The sequence below is a fragment of the Neoarius graeffei genome, chromosome 23 (assembly GCF_027579695.1).
Source record: "Neoarius graeffei isolate fNeoGra1 chromosome 23, fNeoGra1.pri, whole genome shotgun sequence".
NCBI lineage: Eukaryota > Metazoa > Chordata > Actinopteri > Siluriformes > Ariidae > Neoarius > Neoarius graeffei.
This window is the reverse complement of record NC_083591.1, coordinates 3,354,637-3,366,091: the sequence shown is the minus strand read 5'-3', so window position 1 is coordinate 3,366,091 and position 11,455 is coordinate 3,354,637. Positions and strand designations below refer to the sequence as shown.

At 41.5% G+C, this 11,455-nt stretch overlaps 1 long non-coding RNA gene across 1 annotated transcript; it reads right to left on the bottom strand.

Moving 5' to 3' along the window:
- Positions 1–9,948: 9,948 nt before the first annotated feature.
- On the bottom strand, positions 9,949–10,501 carry LOC132871613 (uncharacterized). Its single transcript, XR_009651304.1, has 3 exons — positions 10,442–10,501; positions 10,128–10,205; positions 9,949–9,969 (listed from the first exon to the last, which is right to left on the bottom strand). It is a non-coding gene; the product is annotated as an uncharacterized LOC132871613 (long non-coding RNA).
- Between the last annotated feature and the right edge of the window lie 954 nt (positions 10,502–11,455).

The window sequence follows — 11,455 nt, the reverse complement described above, 5'->3', positions numbered from 1 at the left end:
TTCTTGTCTAATGTAGGATTCTAGTTGCTCAACTGTCTTAGGTCTTTTTTGTCGTATCTTCCGTTTTTTGATGCGCCAAATGTTTTCTATGGGTGAAAGATCTGGACTGCAGGCTGGCCAGTTCAGTACCCGGACCCTTCTTCTACGCAGCCATGATGCTGGAATTGATGCAGTATGTGGTTTGGCATTGTCATGTTGGAAAATGCAAGGTCTTCCCTGAAAGAGACGTCGTCTGGATGGGAGCATATGTTGCTCTAGAACCTGGATATACCTTTCAGCATTGATGGTGTCTTTCCAGATGTGTAAGCTGCCCATGCCACACACACTAATGCAACCCCATACCATCAGAGATGCAGGCTTCTGAACTGAGTGCTGATAACAGCTTGGGTCGTCCTTCTCCTCTTTAGTCCGAATGACACGGCGTCCCTGATTTCCATAAAGAACTTCAAATTTTGATTCGTCTGACCACAGAACAGTTTTCCACTTTGCCACAGTCCATTTTAAATGAGCCTTGGCCCAGAGAAGACGTCTGCGCTTCTGGATCGTGTTTAGATACGGCTTCTTCTTTGAACGACAGAGTTTTAGCTGGCAACGGCAGATGGCACGGTGAATTGTGCTCACAGATAATGTTCTCTGGAAATATTCCTGAGCCCATTTTGTGATTTCCAATACAGAAGCATGCCTGTATGTGATGCAGTGCCGTCTAAGGGCCCGAAGATCACGGGCACCCAGTATGGTTTTCCGGCCTTGACCCTTACGCACAGAGATTCTTCCAGATTCTCTGAATCTTTTGATGATATTATGCACTGTAGATGATGATATGTTCAAACTCTTTGCAATTTTACACTGTCGAACTCCTTTCTGATATTGCGCCACTATTTGTTGGCGCAGAATTAGGGGGATTGGTGATCCTCTTCCTGTCTTTACTTCTGAGAGCCGCTGCCACTCCAAGATGCTCTTTTTATACCCAGTCATGTTAATGACCTATTGCCAACTGACCTAATGAGTTGCAATTTGGTCCTCCAGCTGTTCCTTTTTTGTACCTTTAACTTTTCCAGCCTCTTATTGCCCCTGTCCCAACTTTTTTGAGATGTGTTGCTGTCATGAAATTTCAAATGAGCCAATATTTGGCATGAAATTTCAAAATGTCTCACTTTCGACATTTGATATGTTGTCTATGTTCTATTCTGAATACAATATCAGTTTTTGAGATTTGTAAATTCTTGCATTCTGTTTTTATTTACAATTTGTACTTTGTCCCAACTTTTTTGGAATCGGGGTTGTATATGCACACACACACATACATATATATATATATATATATATATATATATATATATATATATATATATATACTGTATATATGCTTTAATTAATTCATACACACACACACACACACAGACTGGTCAGGTTATTGATTGTTTCTGTCCCTTGGCATTTAATTACCTTCCTGAGTGACTGTGGAGGAACTTCTTTAGTGTTATCATGCAAGAGATTTAATAATAACTTGCTCTGGTCAGGCGAGGATTCGTATCAAAGAACACCAGCAGTGTGTGTGTGTGTGTGTGTGTGTGTGTGTGTGTGTGTGTGTGTGTGAGCAATACTGAGTCCTGAAGCTAAGGAATGAATAAATGAATAAAATAAATAAATATAAAAATAAATAAATAAATAATTAAAAAACCTAATTATGCAAAAAAAAGAGGGGAAAAAACAGTGTCATGAATTGGCTTGGGAAAACGACACTATTTGCAGAGTGTGGCTGAAAGAAGAAAAAACGCTCAATGAATGTATTCATGAGTTTTCTCATAACCGACTGAAGATTATACAGAAAAAGAAAAATATTGGTCATATTTATTTATCCAAGACTAATTAAAGCACTAATTAGAAGAGTCAATGTGTCGTGTAGCTGTTCATCTGAAAGCTTGTTAGAATTTTATTGTAAGTTGCTTTGAAGGCAGATTTATGACTTGTCATTTTTACTGAAATAAAAGATATAAGATCTAAAGAATTCACTAGAAATTCCACAAACCTTTATTTTACACCGAAGTGCCATTTCTTTGATGAACCTACTGACCTTGTGAGTGGATAGTTTATAAGGTACCATGGAGCACTGCGAGTCGATATAAGTGCACTGACTGACTTTGAATTTAGTGAAGTAAGGAATAAAACACTCCATGTTGTGCTGTTATGGGAAAATAATCAACGACAGACTTCCTATTTTCCAATAACAGCACATCCTGAAGCGTTTTATTCCTCTTATACTATAAGGAACAACACATCTCATTCTATCCACATTCACTGGATATAAGCAATCGCACACTCTGATTGGCTACTCTACTACTAGGATATCAGCTCATATACCATAAGGAGAGAAAAACAAAATGGCGGTGCATGTTGCTGAACCAACCGAGGATGAGATAAAAACTCTACTCAAAAACAAAACCTCAAAAAAAAAAAATGGAATGAAAGTATTTGATGGTAAGAACATATCTTTTTTTAAATAATTTTTTAAGAATTATTATTATTATTATTATTATTATTATAATTATTATTATTATTGCATTTTTCACAAATTGCTCCTGTCATTTCACCAGTTTGTTTACATTCTAAGCGGAAATGATTTTGTCGGACGTTTTGTATAAAGTTTTTATTTATCAACATTGTAAAAAAATAAAAATAAAAATGCTCTGTTTCTCAAAATCCAGTGAATGTGGATAGAATAAAACAGTTATTCCACTCAATCTCCTTGTACATGGATTATAGACAGCTCGGTGCTACGCGCCTCGTCGGCTATCAGCTCATGTACGACTTGATTTTGTGGAATAACTGTTAAATATATTTCTTTTCACTTTATAGTTTCATTTAACATTCTAGAAACAAGTTATCAATTCAGTTACAGCAGCTACAAGCAGTCAATCCTTCAACAGCCTTCAAACATCTTTTAAAGTTAATACGATTAAAAGATTCGCAGATTTTCTTGAAGACGTTCCAGCTTTAATATCTGCCTCTTTTACAAAGCACTGACACTGGAGACTCCTTCCATAAGTGTTCCATAAATGATTCTTCTGACATTTTTTTTATCCCTTTACTTGCAATTCCCTGTGATCGATCTGTTCCTATGGAAATGATAACGTATTACAACGAGCGCGTGAATATAAACATGCAAATTGCTGCAGTGTGATTGTCAGAATTCTGGAAAAGAATCAACAGCCAATCAGAATCAAGAATTCAACTGCACTGTGATGTGACAATGATGCATTAAGATGTGTAGTCCTACATTTCATTGCAAAATTTCAGCCCATGTTACTTTTATCACTTTTATTTCTCTCTCTCTCTCTCTCTCTCTGTCCGATAAGTTCACAGCAGAAACACTTCTGAAGCTTCATTAAAAGTTTTTCCGAAGCAAGCGAGCAGCGACAGTCCCCCTGAGGGACACGGTGAACCCTGGCACTCGGAGCCAGCGCACCTCATTAAGGCCCGTGACATTGCGGCATGGCTAAACGCAGCGTCCTATCATGATTATTCCGCAACACGCTGATGAAATGACAACAAGACGTCATCAAACACGCTTATCTGATCTCCATCAGCATGCCTAATTTGATGTAATTTCATGTTTAGTTTAGTGTGGTGTATGTTTGAACCTGTGGCAGTCCGGTCTATCCTCCGGGGGTTAATTTAGCCGCGGGAGCTCAGAATAACAATTTTCTAAATGTCAGCAGGGTAAAAAAAAAGAAGCTTATTTTATGAATTTAGAAGAATTTGATTCTCCTGTTACAGTACACTATGTCTCTGTGGAGATGACTCTGCCTCAGCTCGGCTTCGTAGACATGACTCTGTGGACCATTACATGCTCACATGCGTTTGAACTACGAGGGCGTCTCGAGCTCACATTTTGTTCCTTCCCCTCACATTTCACATCGCAAACTGTTTACATGCCAAGATGGAATGTCAATAAATGCTGAAACTGAATATTCGAATGCAAATCTGGGAAAGAAGCCGTGGTTTGAATATTGATGAGCATAAATGTCATGGGGAAGGCTGGAGGCTCGTTTCTGCGCTGGGCAGCCGGTTTCGCTGCAGACTCGGCATGTTGGCTGAACTTGTTGGACACAGCAGCGTAGGCCGGCAGAGCCCTGGCACTGTGCGCCGTATAAAAAATGAGCTCCAACAAACCACCTGCCCGGCATGACCATCTGATACTCTGAGTGAATTAGCCATTTTCAGAAAGCTGCTGATTTTGGGGTAATTCCTCTGCAAAAGCAGCGCTAATAGAGTAGCATGTGTGTGTGTGTGTGTGTGTGTGTGTGTGTGTGTGTGAGATGAAGAAAGTGTAATGAAGTAAAAAAACAAAAAAACAAACAAACCATGAATCGGGGTTTCTTTCAGCATCTTTGACTCCCAACCAAGTCCTTTGTGTACCTCGTAGTTTCTGTTGCACGTCTTTCAGTTATCAGTTACAGTCTTGGCTTCATACTTCATACTTGATCTAGTGACCAAGATGGCAGCGCATACTCACGCAGCGGCTCCTCTCTGTCCCGACAGTAAGGTGTTTTCGTGTTTTTTGTGTTTTAAAAGTGTGTATCTGTTCGTCTTTCGCCCTATTCGCACGGGATTAGTATTATCTGTGAACCTCTGGCGATTTGTAATAATTGCAGAGAATGTCTGAGATGTTGGTCCCGTGCGAATGCGCCATGTCTGTTATTTGTAAAGTAATAATTCCGCCGCAAATTACCTACTATATTTTGTCAAACACAGACGTCCAGTGACGATACTAGTCCCGTGCGAATACGCATGTCCGTGTTTGTTATTGTAATTGCGCGCATTTTATATCTTTTCCGGTTACTGTGAGTAGGCTAATGGAGGCTACGGTTGAAATTTTCATGAGTACTGTTCTAGGGGCAAGTGGTAGTCGTGCCCCATACCACACTACATGGAATCCGCTTCCCAAAAACAGCAAGAAATCCAAGAGGAGAGCTCGGAGATTTTTGACCTGGATGACTTGTGTGGCTGCTTTCGGTAAGGAACATTTTTAATATTTCATAGCTATAGCCAGGCCATATCCTCCATGGACATAGCAATATTGACGGCTATCTGAAGTTGTGGCCTATGACTTTTTGCCTATCAATGACGGGCATTTCTTATTAATTCCTAATAGGTTGGATACTTGGTGCTATTTTCATGCCAACTGTTTTTAATCCTTATTTGTTAATTTATCCATATACTTACTACAGTAATATGTCAACACTGCCAACATGTTAGTTTTTTTTTTTTTTTCTTTTTTATCAGACATCTAATTTTTGGGTTTGTTTACCTGACATGTTTCGACGTACAACTTCCGTCTTCCTCAGAGTGTCACCGGATGTTATTGGTGACGCATCTTTTATCAGCTGATGTTTCCGAAGGCGTGGCCTTCCTGTCTGGTTTGACAGGTCGGTCACGCCTTATACTGTCTGTTCGTCCCCTGCAAGATGGCACTCCAGGTATGGGAGAGCATGTATGCTCCCTCATCCCGGTTGATGGTCCTCGGGCTTCGCTTACGGATCTCTATGGCCTCCCTGATCCAGCGCTGATGTTTGTTATCTTCTGTGCGGATGACTCTGGCATTCCCCCAGTCCATAATGTGGTTTTCCCTTTTACAGTGATCTGTTATAGCTGACTTATAATTTTCCTGTTGTGCCTTTTCTTTTATTGTTTTATTGTTCTTTTATTTATATATAATATAAGACATAATGAACGTAATCGAAAGACTGCCAACATGCTTGTACTGAATTGTTAGCAGACACCTTTACACTACCTACCCAACCTCTTCCTTGCAGCTGATGTATGGTACCCTCAAAGAACACCACGGGACAGAGGCCAGTCTTTCTGGGAAATGGAGGTGCTTGGGAACTTTGTGGAGAAAGACTGGTACCTGAACTTCAGAATGCCCCAAGATGCCTTCAGGAAACTGTGTGACCAGCTGCGCCCATATGTCAACCCCAAAACCACTAACATGCTGGCACCAGTACCTTTAGAGAAGAGGGTGGCACTCACCATTTACAGGCTTGCTAGTAATGTGGAGTTTCACGACGTTGCCAACCTGTTTGGTATTGGGACCAGCACAGCCTGCAACATCTTCTGGGAGGTGTGCGAGGCGCTGAGCGAACTCAGGAAGATTTATGTGAAGAGGCCAAAATCTGTCCCAGAACTCACATCACACATTGCTGGTTTTGAGAGGAAGACAGGATTCCCCATGCGTGTTGGTGCTTTGGATGGCACACATATTCCAATCATTGCCCCACAAAGCTATCCTACTGATTACTACAACAGAAAAGGGTGGTATAGTGTTGTACTACAAGGGCTTGTAGACCACACCTACAAGTTCATGGACTTTGATGTTGGGTGGCCTGGAAAGTGCCATGACGCATATGTTTTTGAGTGCTGCCGTCTGTGCCGCAAGCTGGAGGATGGCACCTTTTTCCCTCCAGTCACCAGGACCATCCAAGGGGTCAACATACCTGCCCTGATTGTAGCAGATTCTGCGTACAGCTTAACCAGTAACGTTATGAAGCCATTCCCAGATGGAGTAAGGGGACCAAGAGCAGCCTACAATGCTTGCCTAAGCCGCGCACGCATCCACGTGGAACATGCATTTGGTTGTCTCAAGGGTCGCTGGCGATGCATAATGAAGAGGAATGATTCCGAAACCAAAAGAGTGAAACACGTTGTAGCTGCTTGTATAGTGTTGCACAACTTTTGTGAGATGCAGAATGTTGCTTACCAGGAAACCCAGGAAGAAATGTTTGAGCAGCCAGAGGCAGGACCACAGCAGCAGGGTGCACTTGATGACTTCTCCCCAGCAGAGCGCATACGAGAAGCATTGGTAGCCCATATCAACACTTTCCAATGACAATTTGTATCAAATACAATGGCTGAGCTTTCCTGAGAAGTTTTTTTTCAAATCTTGTTAAAATAATGCTTTCCTGTTTTAACCATGCAATTTCTCTAGGTTTACATTTTTTAAAAAAGTGCAGAGGCTCATAGTTTCAGTTGTTTTCAAACTTTTATTCAAATGTATCTTAACTTTTTCTCTAAAATAAAGTGCAAATGTTTCAGTTTTTAAAAACTGTTTCAAGTGTTGTCGACATTGACAAGTATAAAACAAAGAATATCAAGATGTATAAAGAAAAGGCTTGGGTTCACTTGTCTTTTACACATTACAGTGGTGCTTGAAAGTTTGTGAACCCTTTAGAATTTTCTATACTTCTGCATAAATATGACCTAAAACACCATCAGATTTTCACACAAGTCCTAAAAGTAGATAAAGAGAACCCAGTTAAACAAATGAGACAAAAATATTATACTTGGTCATTTATTTATTGAGGAAAATGATCCAATATTGCATATCTGTGAGTGGCAAAAGTATGTGAACCTTTGCTTTCAGTATCTGGTGTGACCCCCTTGTGCAGCAATAACTGCAACTAAACATTTGTGGTAACTGTTGATCAGTCCTGCACACCGGCTTGGAGGAATTTTAGCCCGTTCCCCCGTACAGAACAGCTTCAACTCTGGGATGTTGGTGGGTTTCCTCACATGAACTGCTCGCTTCAGGTCCTTCCACAACATTTCCATTGGATTAAGGTCAGGACTTTGACTTGGCCATTCCAAAACATTAACTTTATTCTTCTTTAACCATTCTTTGGTAGATCAACTTGTGTGCTTAGGGTCATTGTCTTGCTGCATGACCCACCTTCTCTTGAGATTCAGTTCATGGACAGATGTCCTGACATTTTCCTTTAGGATTTGCTGCTATAATTCAGAATTCATTGTTCCAGCAATGATGGCAAGCTGTCCTGGCCCAGATGCAGCAAAACAGACCCAAACCATGATACTACCACCACCATGTTTCACAGATGGGATAAGGTTCTTATGCTGGAATGCAGTGTTTTCCTTTCTCCAAACATAACACTTCTCATTTAAACCAAAAGTCCTATTTTGATCTCATCCATCCACAAAATATTTTTCCAATAGCCTTCTGGCTTGTCCACATGATCTTTAGCAAACTGCAGATGAGCAGTAACGTTCTTTTTGGAGAGCAGTGGCTTTCTCCTTGCAACCCTGCCATGCAGGCCATTATTGTTCAGTGTTCTTCTGATGGTGGACTCATGAACATTAGCATTAGCCAATGTGAGAGAGGCCTTCAGTTGCTTAGAAGTTACTCTGGGGTCCTTTGTGACCTCGCCGACTATTATGCGCCTTGCTCTTGGAGTGATCTTTGTTGGTCGACCACTCTTGGGGAGGGTAACAATGATCTTGAATTTCCTCCATTTGTACACAATCTGTCTGACTGTGGATTGGTGGAGTCCAAGCTCTTTAGAGATGGTTTTGTAACCTTTTCCAGCCTGATGAGCATCAACAACACTTTTTTTGAGGTCCTCAGAAATCTCCTTTGATCGTGCCATGATACACTTCCACAAACATGTGTTGTGAAGTTTCAGACTTTGATAGATCCCTGTTCTTTAAATAAAACAGGGTGCCCACTCACACCTGATTGTCATCCCATTGACTGAAAACACCTGACTCTAATTTCACCTTCAAATTAACTGATAATCCTAGAGGTTCACATACTTTTGCCACTCACAGATATGTAATATTGGATCATTTTCCTCAATAAATAAATGACCAAGTATAATATTTTTGTCTCATTTGTTTAACTGAGCTCTCTTTATTTACTTTTAGGACTTGTGTGAAAATCTGATGATGTTTTAGGTCATATTTATGCAGAAATATAGAAAATTCTAAAGGGTTCACAAACTTTCAAGCACCACTGTAAGTGCAAATTAAATATGCTGTCAACATTGGCAAGTATAAAATAGAAAAATACAAAGATATGTACGGAAAAGGCTCACTTGTCTTATAAACAGACTTCAAATGTGCAAAAGGATTCATTTAAAACACAAGAACAAAAATAAACAAATGACTGCCTAAAACCTGACAGAATAGGTGAAGGATGTGCAGAGAAACCCTATGTATCCGTCTCTAGGGGGAGTCATAATATTGGACCTGGTGTGCTGCTGGAGCGAGGGGTCCAGGGGCTGTAGGATAGCACTCCGTAGATGTGCCTTGGTGGGGTGGTGGAAATGGGTGAGGTGCCATATGTGGTGCCATGTAAGAGAAGGGGGCTGGGGGCCTGATGCACTGGAAAAGTTGGGCCATGAGGTCTCTGTTATCCCTAGATCTACGTTCATCAGCTTCCATACGCTTCATTTCAAATTCTAACCTTTTGTTTTCTAGTTCCATCCGCTTCCTTTCCACCTCCTTCTCCCATTCCAGGCGCTCTCGCTCATAGGCATAGTCATGTTGACACAGCCGGTCCAACCCCTTCTCAAGGGCCTCCATCATTTGAGTTTTACGGCCCTTTCTTCGGCGCTGAGCTGTAAAAACATTTCATTTTTCAAATAACATACTTGATACATACTACATATGAAATTGCATGTATGACTATTTTTAAAATGCATTCTGCTTCAATTACATTCCTCAAATATAGTCTTTTTAATTCACTTTTTTGTAGTAGATAGGAATATATGACATAACTGATTCAGTCAGCATATGCACTGGGGCCTCCTGACTTTTTTCCTCTGTGAGCTACTCTGCCAGCAATCAACATGGCCAGGAGAAACTGTACCATTTTGGCATTACTCATAGGCCTGGAGATAAAGGTACTGTCTCACATAATGTAATTTAAATTTAAATATTATTGAAAACACACCACAAACACTCATCCCAAGCATCATCTAACTGAATCTACACAGATCAATCAATTTTACTACCAGTACATTAATACACAGATCTCACCTTGAGGATCAGGTTCAGCAATTGAAGGCTCATCCACTGCTGGCTCATCCACCGCTGCCTCATCCTCTGCCGCCTCATCCTCCACCCCCTCTATACCATCTTCACCCGGTTGATACCCACTTGGTGACTCACCAGCTGAACACAGACAATATTGGGCAATGTCAGTCACCTCTTGTCCTCTACTGTCTGACTGCCGTCATTAAGATACAAAAACATCTAAATTAATCAAACACAATATGTGATTACAACATTGGATTGTCTACCGACCTATTGTAAGTTAATACTGTACTTACAAGACTCCTCATTCTCCTCCTCTTCTGAACTCCCCCTGTCCAGTCGATGATCCCCTGGGTTGTTCATGGGTCTGCACCCTAACAGCACAATGAAAGAAACAGTAAAGTTAGTGTGCTAGAAAACAGATTAGCATGTGATATATCAAACGAAATGGGAATTCTGTTCATCAGGTAGCAAATTCCTAAACGTGTGTTAAACGTGTCATATGTTATTCTTAACGTTAGTGAAATTAACACTAGCATAATGAGCTAACAACTACATGCTAGCAGCTAATTTGCTAACGTCGCAGGTGAAAGTCAATGTTTTAACTTACCCAAAACTGTGTCCAATTCCTCATAATAGGGACACCGACTCGGTGTGGACCCAGTCTTCTTGTTATTTTTGAGGCATTCCCTGTACTTGCGTTTGAGGTAATCCATGCGGTCTTTCATTTTGGCCCAATCACCAAAATCGTGAACCGAAGGACAGCGGCGCACAAGCTCTTCATATATTTTCTCCCACACCGTGTGGTTATGCACCAAAGACTCAAACTGCCTTTGATAACGTGGCTCAGCCCAAACAGCTATCAAATTCACGGTCTCTTCACGAGTACAACGGTGTGTTTTCGCTTGCCTTCTTCTGGCTACTGCTCTGCACGTAGACGAAGCGTGAGCTGAAGTTGTCGCCATTTTGTCACTCAAGTGCAGCGGAAGTACAGGATGTTACGACATATCCAGTCGTGATGTCTGTAAATTGAGTAAATTACGGACTTTGCTTATCCTGTGCGAATGCAAGGGATTTAACACAGAGGTTGGGTGGGAATTTACAAATTACTATAGGTTCACAGGTAATACTAATCCCGTGCAACTAGGGCTTTTGTCGCGTCCATCAGTCTTAAGGCGCACATACTCCCGTGAGTTTCTGCTCGACATCCGCAGAACTATATTCACGGATATAAATCCAGTGGACGTGGAAGTGCTATGTGACTATGGTTTGCTCCGGAGGCCTGCTCAACCACCGACCCCCACTCCTGCATCCAGCCCACAGTGGAAGCACCACAGGCGGAACATGCGGAAGCAGAAGAAGGGCAAGCGTGGAGGTATCCGGGCTAGGCTAGTGGCTAGCCCTCACCGGCCGGCTATCCCTACCATCACTCTGGCCAACGTACGCTCGCTGGACAACAAGCTGGATTATGTCCGCCTGCTCTGCTCATCTTCTAAGTCTGTGAGTGAGTGTTGTGTCCTAGTGTTTGTGGAAACATGGCTTAATGACAGCATCCCAGACTGTGCCATTCAGCTAGCCTGGCTAACATGCTACCGGTCAGACAGAGCACTAGTCGGGGGGGGGG